General features: G+C 37.9%; 1 protein-coding gene across 1 annotated transcript in view; it reads left to right on the plus strand.

Moving 5' to 3' along the window:
- The window catches only part of LOC149241778 (uncharacterized), a 259,142-nt gene that overhangs the window by 176,502 nt on the left and 68,242 nt on the right, over positions 1-14,398 (plus strand). The gene's annotated exons all lie outside the window — the stretch shown is intronic.

Raw genomic sequence — 14,398 nt, forward strand, 5'->3', positions numbered from 1 at the left:
GCGTCTCGGACTGTTGTCGCGTTGCAGTTGAAACTACCACCCTGTAGTGACCGTTGCCCATCCACGTTGTCGCTTTCTCCACCCACACGTACCCCTAGAACTAGCATTCCGCATCCGCATTAGTGTTCTTGCATCCATCTTCCGCCAACCATTGTCAATCATGCCATTGCTATTCACTGCCTATGCACATCGCTGAATTGCCCTAGTCGCAGCAATTGCGACCCACTCTTGAAGTTACAAATATAGTTGTCGCTCGATAGGTAACCACCAACATAGTTCGACCAAAGCATCTGCAGTCGCCCTTCCATTCTTGACATTCTCTGCTCATTCCGCCGACTCTGTTGCCACTAATTTCCAACCACTGCTCATCCATAGCTCTGACACTACCAGCCTTTGACCACCCACACCATCTCAGTTCGTCGACTCTTTCTACATGTAAATCGGAAATCACTATCATAATAAAATCCTGCCACATAAAGGCCAATTCCCTTGCACTGAATTATTGAACCATTCGGGATATTACAACATAAAGAGGCATTGGCGACCCATTTAAAAATTGTGACTTTTCAAATCCCTACTTTACCTAATTATATATCGAAGGTATGAAGAGAATTCTTCCTTGAATTTATAACAAGGGATTAAAGGTAAGTGTAAATAAAATTCATTTAAAAATTGAAATCCAAGACATATTGAAAAAGTTTAAATGTCCAAGATATTCTTTAGTTGTATAAAGTGAAAAGGAATTTGACATTCTTTATAAAAATAAAAAAACAAAAATAAAAATAAAAAGAGACTTATTTTATATTGAAGAAGTGGGTTTCTTACCAAAAAAAAGAAGCTACGGAAGCGAAAGAAGCAAAAAAAATAATAATTCAATTAAAGACGAGAGAGAGACATTATTATAAAACCCTAAAGGTAAGGCAATTCAAGTCAACTAGTGAAGAGAAAAATAAATATGGAGCCTAATAAGGAAATGAAGGCCAAAAAATTCCTAGAAACCTTACCCAGAGACGCTAAACCACAATTTAACATTAAGGGAACTCTCGCAGGAAAAGATGTTATTATTTCTATTTCTCCCGCAGAAGATAAAAATTATATAACACCTAAAATCGCAAACCAATTAGTGATCCTAGAGTCAAATATAACCGAAAAGTTAGACTTTTTTGGCAATAAAAAATATGGGATAGCCAATTTGCAGTTAAACATTGAAGATATCACAATTCTCAGTTCATACCCTATGGAACAATCAAGGTGACATTCTTTTGGGATCACCCTAGATGGAAACAGTAGGATCTGTCATCTTAAATACGAAAAAAAAGTTTTTAACATTTTCTTACAAGAAGAAGAAAATAACAGTCCAAGATGTTGCACTGAAGCCAAATTCAGTAACGCCAGAAGATATATCAGATATTTCAAAAGTAATTTCTCAAGAAGGTAAAAAAGTATTACAAAATATGCAAAATGAAATTGACAAAATCACTGCTGATAGAAATGAAGAAGTCTTGCGACTTAAGGATCATAGTGAAAAATTACTAACACAAATTAAGAAGCTTAAAAAGGACAAAAAGTCATTAACAGACAAGTTAGAGCAACTTACTCAAGAAGTATCGAAGTCTCCAGACATAACAATCCAGGTTGAAGATAAGGGAATTAATACCGAACCAACCAATAACAGAACTTAAGAAGAGGATCAATCAGTGGAAGGAAAAACACATTCACATGTTACAATCCAGATGATGAAAATTCCAAACGAAGATTATGTACCTAACTCAAAAACCATAGTACCAGAAGGAAATCAAAAAATTTCCACACACCTAATAAGGGAAAGTCAAACCAAAAAGGTTCCCTATCGACATTCGAATCATGAGATTAGAAAACTCAACCAAGCTACGTATTGGGACCATTCAGAACATAAACAACAAATTGATGTTCCAAAGAATAGTGATGTAACCTCAATTCAGTCCTATGATGACAATTCGTTAAAAAATTCCAGTGATCAGAATATTCAACAGAAGATTGATTTAGAATGGTCTGATCCCTTCTCAGTGCGACAATTTTGTTTGTCACTTAGAGGATCATATCAGCATGTATCGACAAAGATGACAGTTTTGAGACAGAAAGACATTTGAAGCCGAAAAAAAAATCAAGCCTTTTCATTGACAAGCTTTGAGGGCAAAGCTTTGAGGAGAGACAATTTTATATAAAATATATATAAATAATATAAATGTAAATAAATGAGGATAATTGTAATAATGATTAGTTAATTAGTAATTAGGTTGAAGAGGCATGTCTAAATGGGACATGACTGTCCTTGAAGAGGCACCTGCCTAGTATATATGCAGGCCCCCCACTCTCATTGTATCATCATTCTTATTCACACATTTAATATATAATATTTGTAGCCTCATGGATATCTTTATATTCCAAGTCTTTTGGAGTAATTAATCTAAAGAAGGAACTTTGTTCGTTGGTCAACAAGGCTGAAATTGACCTTCAAAACAACCTTCTCAACTCGGCAACCAACAGCAAGATAATGCAGCCCAAAACAGTCTAAAATAACGAGTCAAGCTTGGTCAACAAAAGTCAACGCAACAACCTGAATTAGGGTAGTCAACACTAAACGCACGGGTCAGACTACCTCGATTTGTGCCCAGAACAACGGCCTGCCCAAACAGAAGTGTCCCTCACAAAACTGAAGTCAAAAAGGGTCAATGCTGGTCAAAGTCAGTGTCTTGAAATTTCGGTCAAATCTAGTCAACGTAGTAGCTAGAAAAGGCAATCTTCCTTTCGCTCGTGTGGAGAAAGAGAAGCCCAGAAATCTGAACCTAATCAAGATGAGAGAGAGAAAGATGAATGAGATGAGATGCCAAAATGAGGAGAAGGCACCTTGTATTTATATGCAACGTTGAAGGCTGGAGGAGGCTAATTTGATGGCTGTCCGACCTTCACAATTTGTCCATAATCAAAATAATTTCATAACTTCATTTGTACATGTCAGAATGGGATGATCTTTAAATATATCCTACACCTCTCACAAAGAGGAATCCAAGAAAAATATCAGTTGCCTCATAAGAGCTGTCCAAAGTGATGTTTGGCCCTAGTTGCCAAATTTAACATTATCTCAAGCATTAACAACAACATCAAGCTACCATATGTCAAAGACAATGTGCTAGCCTTCTTTATGAAATCCATCATGTCTAAAATGAAAGATGCTTGCCAAATATCAAGAGCACCAATATATATCACATGTACCATAAATCAAACTTACTTTCATATTCTTGTCATACCTCAGGGCTTACCTTGCCATCTAATATTGCAGCTTACATACCTTGTAGTATTCATGTACCTTTGCAACTTGTAACACTTATTTGTCATGGGCAACTATAGCTCTTTCTCTTCATGCACTAGCTATATTTTCCTACACCTCAGATGATCCTCAAGAAGGATCCACTCATCACATCTCATTAGGAGGTTAAAAGTATCCCAATACTCAAATATACATGCAAGAAGTAATCAATAATCAGATCATAAAAGAGTAACTTAAATCGAAAAGTACTTATCGTAAATGAGAGGTAATCATCTCCCTATTGAACCAACCTTTAAGAGTCATGACTACCTATTGACCATATAACATTGTTGCCTTCAATATATTCATCAACTTCACTAACAACCAAGGCCTAATTGAGACTATCCCATCTAGGGCTACTTCAAACTTTACACAAGTGCTTGAACATCTTCACACTGATCATGCTAGGGTTTCTAGATTGTATATCTCAAATCTTTGTCATAATCCAGGGTTTCTTCCAAACCCTAACCTCATAATATCCATCAAACCCTAATAACCAAATTGCCTAGGGTTTCCTTCAAACCCTAGTATTTTTTCGGTCTCCTCCATCTTTTCTTGCTTCCATGAAAGGTGTCTTCTTTGGGGTGATCTTAAGGACTTTTCTTTGGCCCAACTATGATACCATGTTAAATTTTCTTAACGCTATATTGTTCTTTGCTTTAGATAATTGCATTTCTTCACTTACATATTAAATTCACCCCATAGCATCATATGATTATTCAATTTTACAACATTATTCAACAATATATGCAACTATATAAAAAGAACAATATCATCATCAATGCAACGAAACATAACAGAACAATAGAAGAGAAGCGTTCACACATTGAGACACCAGGATTGGTTGGAGACCAAGGAAAAACCCATTATGAGGAAATCCGTTTCAAATTCTTCTTCTTATTAGATTTTCATTGAATGGTTCAGCAAAGAGAGAGTACAATGATCCATATCTTCAACCATAAACCTATCTAACAAAATAAACTAAACAACATCCATGAGATGAACCCAACAATTCTAATAATCAAAACCCTAATTCAGAAGCCTACAGTCAACTGCCGAACTCTACGGTCAACTAGCGAAATCTTCGGTCAACTGTAAAATTCAAACCCTAGGTCTCGACTGCATGGAGAGAGTGTGTGCGTGCAACTGAAACCCTTCAACTGCATGCATAGACCTTCATGCTTGTGGTTACAACTAAATTTTCCCTGTAGCATGCCTGCGGCTGGGAACCAAAACCCTAGATCACACATGCAAGCTTCAGACCCTACAATCTTGTACCCTATAATCTCAGACCTATATGAACCAATCTTTGCAAATTGCCCCAAACTTGTGCGAGCAAAAACCAAAGAAGAGAATAGAAGAATGCTTCATGATGATTTCCAAATTGTGAAAATTTGGAGACCCAAATCCCTACTACAGCAAACTGATATTACTTCTCCTACTTGTTAATTTATACAAGTTATTTACTATGTTACACTATAAATATCGAAGTAAATACCACTGTAGCCTTCACTAATTAAATTATATGTGAAAACAAGAACTAAGCAAGAAGAAATAACACACACAAGTGACACCGTTGTTTTTGGAAAAATGTCCCTAAAGAAACCCAATGTGGTAAAACCTGTGCAATAGCTGAGGTTTTGTATTATTATGCAGTAGTTTCTGAATACAATCTTTGGATGCCTTACAGACTATTCGATACAGAGAATTTCACTGGTAGAGAAATTAGTGAGAAATACCTCACACTATCACTGGAGATTCAATACTGATCCAGGCTCTAGATGGCAAGCCCCACACTGCCTCTGCATTAGCCTACGCAGTTCAATGTCACAACTACTAGGCTCTGCGTCACCCTTCTTGTTGGTCGATTTGCCTCTGGAACTTCGACTCTCTACCCTTTTGGTCTCACACCTCGGTTTCTGGCTCTAGAACTCGACTCTCCAGCAAATTTCGAATCTCCTCTCAGGCTCTGCACTGTGTCAGCGTGGCTCTACGCTTCCCAGCATAGCTCTGCGTTGCCTCTTTTGGATCTCTCTCTGCCTCCTCTGCAATGAATCCTCGGATCAGGAAACTTCTCCAACCGGAAGACTATCCCTACCGTTCACTGCAAGAAATCTCCTCATTGACCTCTCTGGCAACCGCTGCGCTGCTCTCTTGAGAAAATCAATCTATGATCTCTCACTCGATGTATCTTCCAAATGCCCATCGAAGTCCTTCTTATAATCTTCTCGTTGAGTAATCAACGTTCCAAATTAAATTCTAATTAATGGCTCAGATAATATTGACTCGATCTCCGTCTTCTTCTAGAAGATTCACACTCAGTTTTATTAATACCCTTTAATTATTTTAATTTCCTAAGTTTAGACTTAGGCATCCATTAAAAATAATTAATTATAGAATGAATGTCTTTTGGATTAATCACATCATTAGGATTTGGTTGATGTTTCGAACCAACTAATGTGGTTCATCCTTAGGACAAGGTGAAAAAAAATCATACAATCTTTAAGAATAAATATCAGGGATGCATCATAGCCCAGGGTCAACCATTGAAAAACTAGCCGTTGAAAACTAGATGTTTACCTATTCAACTAATCTCCAATGGCTAGTTTTCAACGGTTAGTTTTTCAACGGCTGACCCTGGGCTATGATGCATCCCTGCTATTTATTCTTAAAGATTGTATGGTTTTTTTTTACCTTGTCTTGAGGATGAACCACATTAGTTGGTTTGAAACGTCGACCAAATCCTAATGATGTGATTAATCCGAAAGACATCCATTCTACAATATGGATTACAAAAGTCTCAGATCTAACAATGAGTAATTATTTTAATAAAATTGTCTTTAGGTGGAATTTCCCAAAACGATTTCTGGATATTCTGAAATACATGTGTCCTAGCCTCCTTGCAAATTTTGAGGCTTAGAGCACATATGATGCTACCAGAAATCAACACAAATGAGGGTCACTTGACTTGTATTTATAGCCTTCCAAGGGTGTCCAATTTGCTTTAGGGCCGACTTGATCAAATGTGCACATGTGGGCTTTAATTCAAAAATACACTTTCCCTTGTCCAAATTGAGCGCTTCAATAGTCAACATTGGTCCTTTTGAAAAGAGGAATCTAGTTCCATGGTTGGAATTTGTCATTGAGCTGCCAAAAATTAACAAAAGGAACCTTAAAATTACACAAGCACAATTATAAGCACAACTAGATGAGATTGCTAATAGTGATATAATGAAATGCAAAGAGAGTCAAATGCAACCATGCAAATGCAACTTCTAAAAGAAAAATGGCTAGTGACCTCACTAAAAGACGAGTTATCCTTGACAAGATTATAAGAGAAGCACCAAAACAAATGCCAATGCCACAAGATTGCACAATGACCAACATCAAATGCTAGAAATACCACTGTCAGCTTGCTGTAGTGCACTGATCAGTGCAAGTCAGCCCCCAATCAGTCACCAAAATTGCAAGGAACAAGAGCCAAAACACTTGCTATGATTCTTATGATTGTTATGTGACAAATTTAGTGTTTTAGGGCTTATTATTATTATTAAATTTCTTTATGATTAGGCACTACAATGAAACACTTCAGATCTGATGCTTTATGGCAGTCAACAAAAGGTGAGAGTTGGAGGAGGATTGAGGCTTGAAGCCTTGTGACCTTCCCTCAATGGTTAGTATATGAAGGCAAGCACTCAAAAATTGCTGTCTAGACCACAATCAAGCAATGAAACCCTTCCAAATCTCCATGCTATACTTGCAACAACAAATTCGTTAAGTTCAATGTGACAAAAGCTATGGATCAACCCTTGATATGCCTACGACAGGAGAAAGAGGCCTCTTGGCCTTTCAGCCAGGCCTAGAGAGAAGGTTTGATGCCAAGATGAGTACCCAAGCTCAAAACAAGATGTAAAACCCTTGCCCAAGTGAACGTTAGGCCTGCAACCCAACCACAATTAGCTTGTAAACAAATTTTATTAGCCTTTCAATGGATCAGATTCGATAATGCAAATTTTCAAATCAAAATCAACAATAACCCTTTCAAATAGGCCTGCAAAACCAATGGATTAGTATGAAAATCAAAGGTGATGAATTTGTGATGCTTCCAAGGCCTACGTCTCATAGTTGTGTGAAACCCCCTCGAAATCCAAATTGGGATCCACGTTTTGCATAGATCCGTGATTCGAAAATTCGGAACCGAGGATCGGGCTAGAAAACACGGTTCCTAGAATTTTAGAACCATGTCGGCTCGATCCGCGGTTTCGGATTTTCGAACTACAGATCCGCCTCGGATCTGCGATGTATCAGGCACGGATCCGTACGGATCTCGAGCGGATCCGATGCCCGAGAGGCAGTTTCGTGCGACCGACCCAAATAACCGGATTTTTTTTTTGTCTAACTTGAGTTGGGGGTGGGTTTAGGTTGAGTTAGGGAAATGATAGATGGGGATAAAGCTCATTTCCCCCTCTCATTTTCTCACTCTTGTATTTTTTGAGAGCTTGGAGAAGAGAGGAGAAGAGAGCTTGGAGAAGAGAGGCTTGAGGAGAGCTTGAAGGAGTGAAGGAGGAGGAGCTAGGAGCAGTGAAGGAGGAGGAGCTTGGAGGAGTAAAGAAGGGCTTCCATCTACAAGAGCTAAAGAGGTAAGTGCAAACCCCAAACTCCCTCATTTTTCTGTCATTGTTGTTTATATTTTTTCTCCTCCCTCTCCTACTCTTTCCCATTCTTTTTTCTTGCTCATTTCATTGCAAATTGTCCATCTATATTGATATTCCAAAATGGTGTTCTTTTGGCTTCTATGTATCATTTCGGTTTTGGTTTTCATGATGGCAAGGGGGAGTAGGAATAGAAGGGAAGAACAACAAGAGGATAGTGGTCCCCATTTGAGTGACCCAATGTATGATGAGGAGGAAGGGTTTGAAGAGGAAGGGGATGAAGAGAACACTGAAATGCTAGAGGGGAAAGCTGCATTGACACTGTTGTGGAATTTGGTGACCAAACATGAAGGGGGAAAAGGTGGTGGAAGCTACAAGTTTTTGTGCCTTCATGGTTTTCATTGAGGAAAACCATATAGTGGTTCATATACTTGTGTGAGGAGGCATCTTTGTGGGGTGTTGGACAATGATGACAAAAAGGGTGCCATGGGGATAGCAATTTGCTAAAAAGTTTCAGCTGAACAAAGAAGAAAATGCATCCAAATAGAGGATGCTGCACAATATAAAAACAAGAAACAAGAAACTCATTTTGAATCAAGTGCAACTTCTAGGTTTGGTAGCTCATCTTCTCATGGTACTTCTGCAACCTTTGGAAGTAGAAGAACAATAGGGGATTGCTTGAATGTTGCTAGGAGGGATGATGTGGATGGAAAGATAGTCCGGTTTCTTTGTGCTTTTCTCTCCATATTGGCATCATATGGTTAAGGCCATCAATGAAGCCCCAAAAGGATACAAGAGTCCCATCTATGATAAAGTTAGAACAGTGTTATTAGAAAGAGAAAAAACAAAGGTTCAAAGAGCTTGGACACGTTTTACAAATGAGTGGGTGGATTGTGGGGTATCCATTGTATAAGATGGGTGGACAAATGTTAGAAACCAACATTTGATAAATGTTCTTGGTGTTTATGCTAGTGGTGCAATGTTTATTACATGTCATGACCGCTCCTCCATCAATGCAACTTCCCAAAACATTGTAGATCTATTGCAATCAATCAAAGATGTTGGTCCTAATAATGTGGTTCAAGTGATCATTGATAATGTAGCAAATTGTAAGGCAATAGGAAAAATTATTGATCGTACTCATCCACACATCTTTTGGTCTGGGTGTTTGGTGCACACATTGAACCTTTTGATGCATGATAGTGTGAAGCATAGAGAATGTGGATGGATTAATGAGCTTTACAAGAGAGGGAGGAAACTCATTAAATTTATCACAGGGCGTACAAGGGTAAACTACTTTTATGGCACTTACTCCAAGTTGCAGTTGCTTAAACTTGCAAAAACGAGATTTGCAAGTTATTACCTCACCTTTAGGCGGCTAGTGAAGGTAAGACAAGCTTTAACTAATATGGTGACCTCTGAATCATGTGAGGAAATTAGCACCGATAGAGATGGTGCTAATGTAGCCAAGGGTATTATTCTTGATAGTTACTTTTGGTGACAGATTAAATATGTTTTGCAATTCACCAAACCAATTTATTACATGATCAAGTTTGCAGATTTAGATCGACCAATAATTGGGGAGGTGTATGAGCAAAGGGATAGCATGCTGGGGTAGATTAAAGACATTGTTGAGCCTAGAGATATCACCTCGTACAATTATTTCGTGCAGAGGTGGAAAAATGATGGGATATGATGAACATTCCATTGCATGCCTTAACATATGTTATGACACCTAAATACTATCATCCATCATGGCTTTCAACACCAACACCTTGGGGGGGGGGGGGGGGGGGGAGCAGGAAAAAACCACACCTAAATCCAGAGGTTCTATTTGGTTATATGAAAGCATTGGATAAATTAATCCTTGATGAGGAGTCGTCTGCCATGTTACGAAAACACTTGAGCAACTAAACGCTTAGCATTGGTCCCTTAGGGAGCATGCATCCAACTAGAGATCAAGAGAATTCTTCTTCTCCTGAGTGGTGGAACATGCATGGAGGTGCTACTCCACTTCTACAAACTTTGGCATTGTGGGTGCTATCATAGGTGGTAAACACTTCTTCTGTAGAGAGGTGTTGGAGCTCTTATTCTTTCATCCATAGTGTTAAAAGGAACATGTTAAATTTAGACTAGGCAGAGAGCTTGCTTTATGTTCAGTACAACTTGCGATTGTTGTTCCATTACTGTGATGATGTAAATACTAATAAAGACCTTAAGAGTTGGGACAAAAATCCAAAGGAGCCCAATTTTGAGGATGGAGTGTTGCGATTAGAGCAATTGGAGGATGTTCTTATCTAGGATTGTGATGGTCGAGTTGAGATAGCACCTCCATTCGGTCCCTTGGTTCCCAGGTTCCATGCTTCAACACCAACAACAGGGGCTTCATCTTCATCAGTTCCACTGCCACAACTTCTAGAGCCAACATCTTCTTCATTGCCATCACATGGAGGCTCATGTCCTATTCATGGTGGAAGGAGGAGAGATTAGTAGATATATTCATAGTTTACTACTTTTGTCATAGATTAGACTTGTAGTGCTTTGTGAATTTGAACTTTTTTGTCTTACTCGTCCTAGTTTAGTGTGTACTTGAGTCTTGGTGGTGGCCAAGTGGCCTATTTTGTGAACATTATTATTTGAATTTTGGACATGACTCATGTTGACAGTTGATCACTTGCTAGATAAGTTACTTGAATGTTTGATGATTTTATGTTCAAAATGTTTTATGTTTTATGATATGCATAAAAATTTGATGTATGTTTGTAATTGCTAGAATCTAAATGGTTGATGCTCGAATAATTAATCATTGATGTACAATGGAATCATGGATGCCATATCTATCTTGATTTATGTAAAAGTATACATGTTTTCATGTCTTCTATAAGTAATTTGGTATTTGGGATGTTTTTTTGAATATAAATGCAAAAATATTATATATATATATATATATATATATAGTAGACGCTTCTGAGACGCTTCGCTTCCTAAATTTTCGGGAAATGGCACTTATGTGTCCCCGCTTCCACAAAAGTCCCTGCTTTGTGCAACATTATTGTGGCTTGGGTATTTTGGCCTTTTTAGGCTTGCGGTTAGGCTATATGGGCAAGATTAGGTCTGCGGCCAAGGCCTATTAGCCTCAAACCCTTGTGGCTACCTTAGTGAGGCTAGAAATCCGACCTTCAACCCTCAAAAAATTCTTCAACAAGCCTGCAATGCAAATCAAAGTCATAATTGATGCCAAAAATATAATTATAGCCACAAGAAATTACTCGCAAAAAATTTTGAATGATAAAACCTTATGAGAACCCTGATTTGCAATGAAATTAGCCCATGTAGGGCTTGCAACCTCTAATATAGATTGAGCATCGAGGAATAGAGGCTTGGGAATGATGGATTTAGGCCTTGAGAGCAATATTTTAAAACTCTGACTCGGGTTCGGAACTGGCCGAGGGTCGACTCCGACTCCGAGTTGGTATCGACTCAATCGGTTTGATTTCAATGACTCAGTCATTGTAAAAAATACATTAAATATTTTTTTTATGAGAAAACATAATTTTAAAGATTTTCATTCATGTTTCGAAACACAAAGCATTAGAATATAGAGAGAAGACAACATATGATCAAAGTAGGCTCATGAATATATCCATTATATCAAAATGGCACCCAGTGCACTGTCCAATATATACATGAAATAGAAATTAGAACAAAAACACATAACCAAGGAGGCTCTAAATGGCCTCCACAACAAAAGTAAAGCATCACTAGTCACTAGTCACTACTGGCTACTGCTAGAGAAGCCAACATCATCTGGCTCAAACTCTAAATCAGAGTCAGACAAGGAAACCCATGTCTCCTCCTCCTTAATGCTGCTCCAACAAACCAACTCCTCATTGCTTCTCCAATGACTGCCCAAGGCGCTCCTCACTGCTGCTGCAATGATTGCCCAAGAATCCTCACTACTGCTCCAAAAACCAACTCCACAACTCTTTACAAACTCCTCACAAATGCTCACACAAATGCAATGAGATAGCTGTGAGGAAATGTGAGGGGGTTGGGTAGCTTTTATAGGCTTGGGAGAGGTTAGATGGACAAACAAAAAACCTAAAACCAAAAATAACCAAGTTTGGAGTCCTCATTCCCTCCAAATTCTTCTTCTGATCGACTTTGACTGGCTCGGCCGGTTCGGTAACAGATCGACCTTTGAATTGGTTTTTGGACCAAGCCAACCTGGGTAGGGGTTTGACTTGTTTGGCTCGATTGATTTCGAATCGACTTGACCGAATTTTAAAACACTGCTTGAGAGGCTAGATCTAGCTTTAGAACCCTTGAGGCCCTCTTCAAATAGCTGGACGGTTTCCTCCAAGGTGAAATGGTGCCCAAGCCCTAGCCGCTAGGCTCGGTGAGGGCTAACACTTTATAAAATTCAACCTTGCTCTTTGATCTTCGTATGGCATCTGCAAAACGACGAAGAACCCTAGTCGCCCCTCTAGATTTATAAGAAAATTCAAATAAAGGAACAAAGCCCCAACTAGCTATACAAAATAAAATACAAGGGTTAGAAAATAATATACAAATTATTTACAATATTCACAAATTACTTTTAGCTCTAATTAGCAGATCTATCTTTTATTGCACCAATAAATTGGAGATAGATGAGTGAAATATTTTTTTTATATTATAGCCACGGCCAAGATCTCTGCAAAACAATCGTTAGATAAGTTTTGGAAGTTTGACACAATGGGATCTTGAGCTTCTTGTCTCGGGTGTTGGCTGGTCCAACCAAAGATTTCCACTCACTACCTTATAGTCTCTACACACTTAAGATGAAGTTATTAGATCAATAGGGGCTAGATCACACAATAAGCCCTCAAAATCTAGAGATACCTGCTAGATTAATCATATTTAATGTGCTACTCTAAACCGAGTAACTAATGCAAGATACTTGTGCAAATAGTTAATCCAACCACTGGCTAATGAAATGATAATTTACATAAGTCTATTCGGTAGAGTATTAAGCACATGATCCGAAAAGCATTACCACAAGAAGCGGAAGAGGAACACCATAATGAATAAACCCCCAAAGACCTTTGCTTTATTATTCCATAAAAATGTTTTACAGCCAACAGAGCTTGACTCACAGCTCGATTACAAATTTTTTCGATATCAAATGAGGAGCAAATAGTTCTTTATATAGAAAATGAGAGCATCAATCTCTTCCAAGTGGAAATAACGGCTAGTTTCCTTGATCCATGACTTGATCCTTGTCAAATTAATTTGATCCCTTGATAATTGTTGCACAAATTTCTAGGAAATATCGAACTCCTTGATTGCTGGGTTGGATGGACCAAATTTTGACTTCTGGGTGGTTTTGGAGCACTAGGGAATCTTCAAAAAATAGAATTATTGTAATTCTCACATTCAATCAACCACCTTGACCCAAAAATTTGATTTTCTTGAGAAAATATTCTTTTTGGCCCCAACGAATTTTTGGACTAGGACTTTCTGCCTTGGAAATGAGTCCTTTCTAATTTTTTGACTTTGAAAAAGGACCTCATCAATTTTTATAATTTTTCCACTTGGAGAGAATTTATTTTTCTCATTTAATTTTTTGATTAATTTATGGCTTAATAATTTTTCCTTTTTTGCCAAAAAATAAATTAAAATGACTCTAGAGGGGATTAGACATATTTTCACCCTCAAAGTGGGTCTAAAAAATATTTTGGCAATGATGTCTAATTATGAGTAATCATCCACCAAAAATATTCCTAGACAACACTTATTACATCAAGATATTACATAGACATCCCATTAGAAGGGGAATTTACAATTGACACATGACCTCTTAGACTCAACCAAATTCTGTGACACAAGACAAATGATCTAGTATGATAAAATACATACTAGATAACACTAGGACTCACCTAAGACCTTACCATCGAGCCCCACTCTAGCTTTGGGGGATGCGTGGGAGAAAAACTCTGCCGATTATTTGGGTTTGGAAACGCGAATAATTAGCGGAGGGTAAAAAAATCCCTAGAGTGAAACTCTTTAGCAAAAAATCTTAGGCTACCTAGATGTTTTTACATGGCTTCATAGTCATACTAGAATCATTTTTACAATGAAGGCCTATGGGACTACATAATTTGGATTACAATCATAATTTGGAAGCTACATGATGAAGATGATCTTGAAATTTTTTATTTGTTGATGTGTTCTCTGCTTTTTGAGGGTGTTGACATAGGTGTGGTCAACAATATGCATTAGTTGCATTGTAATTTGACAATCACGATACGTTCTAGATACAGAATGATCTGATGGCTCATATTCTCCTCGATACTAATGACTATTGATCCATGGCTTAGCTTCGATTAGTCAATGATCTCTATTTCAAGGGCATGGA

Source organism: Pinus tabuliformis, chromosome 8 (genome assembly GCF_031772625.1).
Source record: "Pinus tabuliformis cultivar Carrire ecotype Pingquan chromosome 8, CPIR1, whole genome shotgun sequence".
In the NCBI taxonomy this organism is placed as follows: Eukaryota; Viridiplantae; Streptophyta; class Pinopsida; order Pinales; family Pinaceae; genus Pinus; species Pinus tabuliformis.